This window comes from Hypanus sabinus, chromosome 16 (assembly GCF_030144855.1).
Source record: "Hypanus sabinus isolate sHypSab1 chromosome 16, sHypSab1.hap1, whole genome shotgun sequence".
NCBI lineage: Eukaryota > Metazoa > Chordata > Chondrichthyes > Myliobatiformes > Dasyatidae > Hypanus > Hypanus sabinus.
This window is the reverse complement of record NC_082721.1, coordinates 78,324,864-78,333,253: the sequence shown is the minus strand read 5'-3', so window position 1 is coordinate 78,333,253 and position 8,390 is coordinate 78,324,864. Positions and strand designations below refer to the sequence as shown.

Sequence of the window (8,390 nt, the reverse complement as noted above, 5' to 3'; positions counted from 1 at the left end):
TATTTGTGCATGTGTATGCATTGGTTCCTGAACATGCACGTGCATATGCGTATGCATGTGTGCATATACAGTAATTGTCTATTTGATTGTAAAAGCAACTATTTTACACTTATATAATATTCATGCAGTTGTTTAACTAGCTTTGTCTCTAATTTTATTTTGTCCATGTTGAGCAATATTTTGATTCAACCTTTTTTCTGATATCTGAAGACTTGTCAATCCTGACTAACTACTTACTTGACAATGCTCTAAGCTACTTATTGCAATGTAACGTCAAAGCACGACATGTTGGAAATGCAGGTCAGGTACTCCTTGTGCAAAGAGATGACGTTTCCACACAAAGATCCTTTGTAGGTTTCACTTTCCACAGATGCTGACTGGCCAAGAGAGTTCTTCTAGCACTTTCCTCATTTATTTCAGTTTTCCAGCATTGCAGTCTTCTGATTTCCATCATCTGCAGCTTCTTCAGCAGGCAAGAGTTGTACCCATAATTCTAAGGAGTTTTCATTTCCTGAATGAAATATATTTGTTGAGAAATAGAAATTATTATTTAAATATTCTCATTGTTCATCAGCGGCTATAACTTTTAAAATCTTATTTAATCATAATGTAATTAATAACTGGTTTTGATCAAACTTGAGGGATTAGCTAAATTGTCATTAGTATAAAGTTTTGTCACATATGATCACTCTTCCCCAGTGCATAATTTGGAATTAGTTTATTATTATCATGTACCAAGATATAATGGAAAGTTCAGAGTAAAAATTATTATCAGAATACATACATGTCACTGCATACAACCCGGAAATTCCTTTTTCCTGTGGACATACTCAGCAAATCTATAGAAAAGTAATTGTAAATATGATCAATGAAAGAGCAAGAACATAGAAGACAACAAACTTTGCAAATGCAAATATGAATAAATAGCAATAAATAATGAGAGCATGAGATAACAAGGTAAAGAGTCCATAAAGTGAGATCATTGGTTGTGGGAACATCTCAGTAGACGAGTGTAGTTATCCTCTTTCATTCAAGAGCCTGATGGTTGAGGGGTGGTAACTGTTCTCAAACCTGGTGATGTAAGTCCGGAGGCACTTGTACCTTCTACCTGATGGCAGCAGTAAGAAAAGAGCATAGCCTGGGTGGTGACTATTTTTGATGATGGGTGCTGCTTTGCTACAATAGCATTTCATGTAGATGTGCTTAATGGTCTGGAGGGCTTTACCCATGATGTACTGGGCCAAATCCGCTACCTTTTGTAGGATTTTCCACTCAAAGGCATTGGTGTTCCAATAATGGAAAGCATATTGTTCACGTGGATCAAATCAATACACAATCCATTGAGACAGAACAAGGGAAAACAACAACAGAATTGAGGATAAGGTGTAACAGCCACAGAGAAAGTGCAGAACAGGTAACAGGTTAATCCCACCTCATTACATAACATTGTTCCCTACTTGGTCCCTTGATATTGTGTTCTAGGAAGCAGCCATCAATGCATTTCAGAACTTCATACCCAATTTGATTTGTTTAGACCACACTAACATTAATGACCCCTGCAATTATTGTTTGCCACCATTTCCCCACCCAGGTCAATAAGGATTGCATTGTGAATCTCCAGTCCATGGACCAGAAGCATGAACGATGCCCTGGTTCACAAATTAATCCTCTGCCTGGCAACCCAAGCCCCACCTGTGGTATTGTCTTTGGTGTACACAGTGGTTTCACCTCAGAACAGACAAAACCTTTCTGAAAGCATGTCGTCCTCAATCCTGCGGGACTGCCTAAGAAGGAGATTTATTCTCCATCTGTTCTGAATCCACATCCTGATTTTCAGGGCTGGCATCTTTTCTCATCATTTTCTTTGCCCCATCCTTTACTGTCAGGACCTCCCTTCCTCCTTTTGCATTCTGCTGGCCCCTGTCCAGTTATCAAACAGCTGGCGATGTTTCCTTCCCATCCTTAGTCACTCCGCAACCTTCTCGGTGATGACTGCTGGATCAAAACCATTTATCTCCACTTGTGTCATTAGATCATTCATCTCATTACAAGTGCTTCATGCATTCAGAAATAGAAATGCTAATAATCATTTGTAAAGAGTTGAAAGTGATTTGAATAATTGAAAAAGTTTAAAATTATATAAAAAAAATTAAAAATAACACATTTACTTAAAAGCCTGCTGTTAATTAAATAAAAACACAAACACTCAGTGGTGAAGAAATATAAACCAATTTATCTACGGTTACTTTGTAATGAAGATTAGCTGACCTTATTTTAATGACTGGGTCTGCGCTAGATGAGGTAAGGCCAAGGGGCTTGATATGAACACTCGGTTTCATACATTATAGAGCAGTCTTGGACTTGCTGGTAGGAGCAGGTGTGGATAATGTCCACATCTCACCTCCCGCACATCACATTTTGTCTGGGATTCTACACCTAGCAAGTGGTCTTCCACAGAGATACCAGCCAGCTACCAGCACAATCTGGCAGGCACAAGGCAGTCAGAAGAAGCAAAGTTCAAAGTAAATTTTATTATCAGAGTGCATTAATGTCTCCACGTACAACCCTGAGATTCATTTTCCTGTGGGCATACTCTGCAAATCTACAGAATAGTAACTGTAACAAGATCAGTGAAAGATCAACCAGAGCGCAGAAGACAACAAACTGTGCAAATGCAAATATTAATAAGTAGCAATAAATAATGAAAGTATGAAATAACAAGGTACAGAGTTCTTAAAGTGAGGTAATTAGTTATGGGAACATCTCAATGGATGGGCAAGTGAGTATAGTTGTCCCCTTTTGTTCAAGAGGGCTGATGGTAGTGGGGTAGTAACTATTCTCGAACTTGGTACGAGTTCTGTGGCTCTTGTACCTTCTTGATGGCAGCAGTGAGAAAAGAGCATGGCTTGGGTGATAAGGATCTCTGGTGATGGACGCTGCTTTCCTACAACAGCATTCCACGTAGATGAGCTCAAAGAAAGGTCTTTCCTCTACAGGGTGTCAAAGTGAAACCCACTACACGAGGAGGAAGGTGGGTTGGTACAGAGATGCCATATATAAATAATTACACCGGTCAGGATTGAACTTTGGGACTCTGGCATTGTGAGGTTGCTGCTCAATGAGTTGTGATACTCTGCTGCCCAAGGAGGAACAGACAAGAAGAAGAAAGTGTTAGAGGCTTACATTCCTGAGATGCTTGGAGAACATCAATATATTCTTTCCTATAGGCACCCAAGAACAGCAGAATGAAACTGATGAGCTCATCATTGATTGAAGGATGACTGTTGTCCAAGCAATAAATTGTTACCCATGAAGCTGTGAGGAGCCGAGAAAAGAAAGGCGTAAAATCTAAGTGACTTGTTTAGTGAAATATCCATCAGGCTATTCGCATGTGAACAGAATTTTACAACGAAAAATTTACAACGAAAAATGTGCAGAGTGCAGTTTGGGACAGTCACCCACCTGGTGAGGTATCAAGATCTGACAAAGAGTGGTTGCACTGAAACAATAACTCTGATTTCCTCCTCAGAGATGCTGCCTGACCTGAGGAGTTTTTCCAGCACTAACTGTGTTAATTTCATATTTAAAACAACGGCATTTTTCTTCTTTTCACTCACCACTGGAGTAACCCAAGGGACAACTTGTTTCTTCTATTTTTCACAAATATCTTAGTTTACTAGTTACATGGGGATAAGCAAGGCAGCAATTTAAAACTGTTGGGTAATTAGAGATCCAACTATAAACCCTCTTGGCTTTAGCTCATCAATCAAAATGTTCATTTAACAAGGCAACAAGAAGTAAAGTATTAATTTTACGTCAAGCACACACACAAAATGCTGGTGGAACGCAGCAGGCCAGGCAGCATCTACAAGGAGAAGCACTGTCGACGTTTCTGGCCGAGACCCTTCGTCAGGGCTCCACACAAAATGCTGGTGGAACACAGCAGGCCAGGCAGCGTCTCTATGGAGAAGCACTGTCGACGTTTCAGGCCGAGACCCTTCGTCAGGGCTCCACACAAAATGCTGGTGGAACACGGCAGGCCAGGCAGCATCTATAGGAAGAAGCGCTGTCGACGTTTCGGGCCGAGACACTTCGTCAGGACGTCTCGGCCCGAAACGTCAACAGTGCTTCTCCTTGTAGATGCTGCCTGGTCTGCTGTGTTCCACCAGTATTTTGTGTGCGTTGCTCGAGTTTCCAGCATCTGCAGACTTCCTCGTGTTTGCTTCATTAATTTTAAGTCATTTTCTTTGGAGAACTGTGCAAACACAATCCAAAACATACAGAGGTGATTTGGAAACGACCAGCTCGTCATGCAGCGATTGCAGAGAGATGGGGCATTTGTGTGCGGTCGGTGGGAGATACGATGGGTGGGGAGAGTGCAGGGAGTGGACAGTGAACCATGGAGGAACAAAGGAGAGATGGGGAAGGGAGAGTAAAAGACAGCAAAGGGGAAGGACAAATATTGATGTAAAGATTGAGGTAGAGGACAAGAGTAAAACAGGGAGGAAGCCAGGACCAGAAGGGATAACACAAAGGACGGTCTGTGGTAAAGACTAATAGACAAAGGAAGATGATAGTGGGACACATCAAGAAACAAAACAGCAGGAGGATCTAAGTCTGCTGGATGCCCTCACCAGGTGGAGAAGCATTCACGGGAACAAAGGAGTTGAGAGTGTTTCGAGTCAAAATCCTGCATATCTTTCTTTCCACAGATGCTGTTTCACCACTGAGTTCCTCCAGCAGACTGTTGTTCCAGCTGCCAGCACTTGAAGTCTTTGTGTCTCCAAGAAGCAGTGGGGTACTCTGAATGGAGAGTAAATTAGCATTAATTATCCAAAGTTATCGATGGAATGTGAAGTGACAGCTGGAAATCCCCAAATTCCCCAACCCTGAACTCTCTTTCCATGGGAATCTGGAATCTAATGAAATATCCTCCAATTTACTACATGGTCTGTTAAAGTTTTCTGAATCAGAAACCCCAAAACAATGGCAGGCTGCCTTCTCAATTCCCCTCCCACATCTGAGTATGACAGCCCTTCCCAGCCCCGTCTCTGGCCATCTACACCTCTCTCTCCCGATGTCTTTCAAACTTTCAATGACTTAATTGCCATTAACTGCACTAATAATGTGATCAATTATTAGGCATTTTAGCTTCTTTCAGCACTTAAACTGTTGGAGATAATTTGGTTAAGGATTCAATTTAGTGTGTGAGAGTGCTGTCTGAATGGAGACCGGCAGACAGCCGGATGATTGGGAAACATTGAATTATGAAAATAGATTTGTTAGATAAACACATACACTGAGAAGGCTCTGGTGTCAGGGTAGTGATTAGTGCACAGAGATAGACGGACAGGCAGGCACACATCCATACACACACACACACGCGTACGGTATACATATAGGTTACACAGACACAGACAGACATACACACAGGCACACAAATATGTAGACACACAAAGACACATACACTCATACACTTGCAGGTCCTGATGAAGGCTCTCAATCCAAAACATTAACTGCTTATTCCTTGTAAGACCAAAGAACTGATTGCAGACTTCAGAAAGGGTAAGACGAGGGTACACACACCTGTCCTCATAGAGGGATCAGAAGTGGAGAGTTTCAAATTCCTGGGTGTCAACTTCTCTAAGGATCTATCCTGGGCCCAAGGTATTGACGCAACTACAAAGCAGGCACGACACTGGTGATATTTCATTAAGAGTTGGAGGAGATTTGGTATGTCACCAAAGACACTCGCCAGTTCCTACATGTACTTTGGAGCACATTCTAACTGGGGGTGGGTGGTGCTACTGTACAGATCTAAAGAAACTGCACAAAGCTGTGAATTCAGTCAGCTCCATCACAGGCACTAGCCTTCATAGTATCCAGGACAACTTCAAGGAGTGATGCCTCATTAAGGACCCCTGTCACCCATGACATGTCCCCTTCTCATTGTTCCCATCAGGAAGGAGATACAGAAGCCTGAAGGCACACACTCAGTGATTCAGGAATGGGTTCTTCCCCTCTGCCATCTGATTTCTAAATGGGCAATGAACCCATGAACACCACCTCACTACTTTTATTGCATAGCTTATTTAATTTAAATATAAATATATACTTACTGTAATTATTTTTTTATTATTATGTATTTCATTGTGTTGCTGCTGCAAAGGCAATAAATTTTGTGACATATGCCGGTGATATTAAACCTTATTCTGATTCCAGTTCACTCAATAGATGCTGCCAGACCTGCTGAATTCCTCTATGTGTTAGACACGCACACAAAGAGATTTACACGTACAAAATGGGCACACTAAAGCTTGCACGTTCCCCGAAGGTGACCAAAATGAATCCGGTAGAAACGGAAGGTAGAGTATGGAACCAGCAGGAAGTGTTTGTGGGTGACGGACGGATGGTGCTGGTGGAGGAGGGGAAAGAAGCAGGGTGGTCAAAGGCTGGGTGGGGTTGGGGATCTGAGGTGGGTGTGAAAGGAACTGCGTAGATCAAGAAAAGAGATATAAGAGAGAGAGGGACTTTTCTCTAATCAGTTACCATCATTGTCAGCCCTTTTTTACCTCTGCCTATCATGTCCCAGCCTCTTGCTGTTCACTCCTTTTCTCCTCCATCTTCCCTTCACCTCCTCCTGTCTATTCCTGGCTCTTGTAAGACTGGGATTGGGTCTGGTTGCATTCTACTGAAATAATAGGGTATGAATTGCCCCAACCTTGCACCAGGCAAAGATAATTTTATTTGTTGACCATACGTCACTCAATTCTCAATCAATCTTCACAGACAAGCAATATAGCAAGACCCTGGGGTAGGTCTGATGTAGTTTTATGCTATGCCTCAGCAATCTTGCAGTTTTGGTTCAAACTTCTGATATTCAAATTTCTCAGTTCCCTATGGATTCTGACTGACCTGGGAAATAATACTGGGAGATTTCTGTTTTCATTGGCATCTAGAGAATTTTGTTTTTGAAAATCCGTTTACCTCCTTCAGTTTTCCTCAGCACAGTTTTTGTAAAATTTATGATGTATTCTCTTCATTCTTCTACAACATGGTATGCATTGCTGCAGTATCAGACCAGACCCATGACTACAATAAAATCATTCAAGATAAACATGGACTTGTGAACTGCCTTCATTGCTCATATTACCATGCAACAGAGGAGGCTGACACCAGCGTCTCACCATCACGCCTAATCCCTTAGAACTGAAAATGTGAGAGAACAAGTTAGTTTCAAGTTAGTTGCAGAGAGGGTGGGAAGGGATAGATAAGACAAAAGGAGTAGTTCTGAGAAGGTTAGATGGTTAGACACAATGGAGAATGTAAAAGTTGCCAATCTGGGTAACTACACGCAAAACGCTAGAGGACCTCAGCAGGTTGAGCAGCGTCTTTGGAGGGAAATGAATGGTTAATAATTTTGGCTGCGACCTATGTCTGGACTGGAAGGGAAGAGGGTAGAAGCAACACTAAATTAATAGCAAAAGTGGCTGAAGCAGGAACTAGAAGGTAATCTTCTTCCCTTTAATTCCACACATCCATCCCTTATTCTACAATGTCCCTTTACCTCTCTCTTACCCCTCTCCTGCTTTCATGACTTGCCCATCACTTTCACCTTCCTTCCTCTAGTTTCGTACTTCCTTTTCTTTATTCGATGGTCTTCTGCCCTCTCCTATCAGATATCCACCTCTTCACCTCCCAGCTTCTCACGTCATTTCACTTCATCCCCCTCCCTCCCCTCCCGCCTTTCCCCCCTTCCCACTTGGATTCATCTCTCACCTGTCGGCTCCCCCTCCTCCTCTTTTATTCTGGTTCTGACCCCACTCTTTCTGGTGTTGTTGAAGGGTCTTGGCTCGAAAGGTTATCTGTTCATTTCCCTCCATTGATGTTGTCTGACTTTATGAGCTCCTCCAGCATTGTGCATGTGCGTTGATTCTGATAGGGTGAGACCAGGGTTGTCATGTGGATGAGCTGTCGATGAATCATCTGGGTGAGAGGTTAATGAAGGAAATTAGAGACAGAAAGACAGAGAGAGAGAACAAAATCAACTCCCCCAATGACCTTTCAAACGATGATTTCATCTACAATTTATCCCCATTGCAACCACGCCCTCCCCTGCCCAAGATATTCCCTTTCTCCTGACCATCTATCCCCATCTCTCTGCTACATGAAACTAACTTGTTCTCTCCTCTTCCCTGTTCTGACAAGAGGAACACAGCCTGATAAGTGGACTCTGTTCCTCTTTCTGCAGATGCTGCCTGATCCTTTGAGTGCCTCTGGCATTTTTCCTTTTCTAGTTTACTGTCTTGGAAATTAATCTGAGGTCCCAAAAGATTGTTGGCATCTCTTGAACAGCTGTTTCTGAAATACACCAGAGTAAAGCAATGTGC

The 8,390-nt window shown here is 42.3% G+C and overlaps 1 long non-coding RNA gene across 1 annotated transcript; it reads right to left on the bottom strand.

Annotated features, from left to right (window-relative positions):
• Nucleotides 1-306: 306 nt before the first annotated feature.
• Nucleotides 307-7,915, bottom strand: LOC132405874 (uncharacterized). Its single transcript, XR_009515986.1, has 4 exons — nucleotides 7,780-7,915; nucleotides 4,635-4,803; nucleotides 785-839; nucleotides 307-511 (listed from the first exon to the last, which is right to left on the bottom strand). It is a non-coding gene; the product is annotated as an uncharacterized LOC132405874 (long non-coding RNA).
• Between the last annotated feature and the right edge of the window lie 475 nt (nucleotides 7,916-8,390).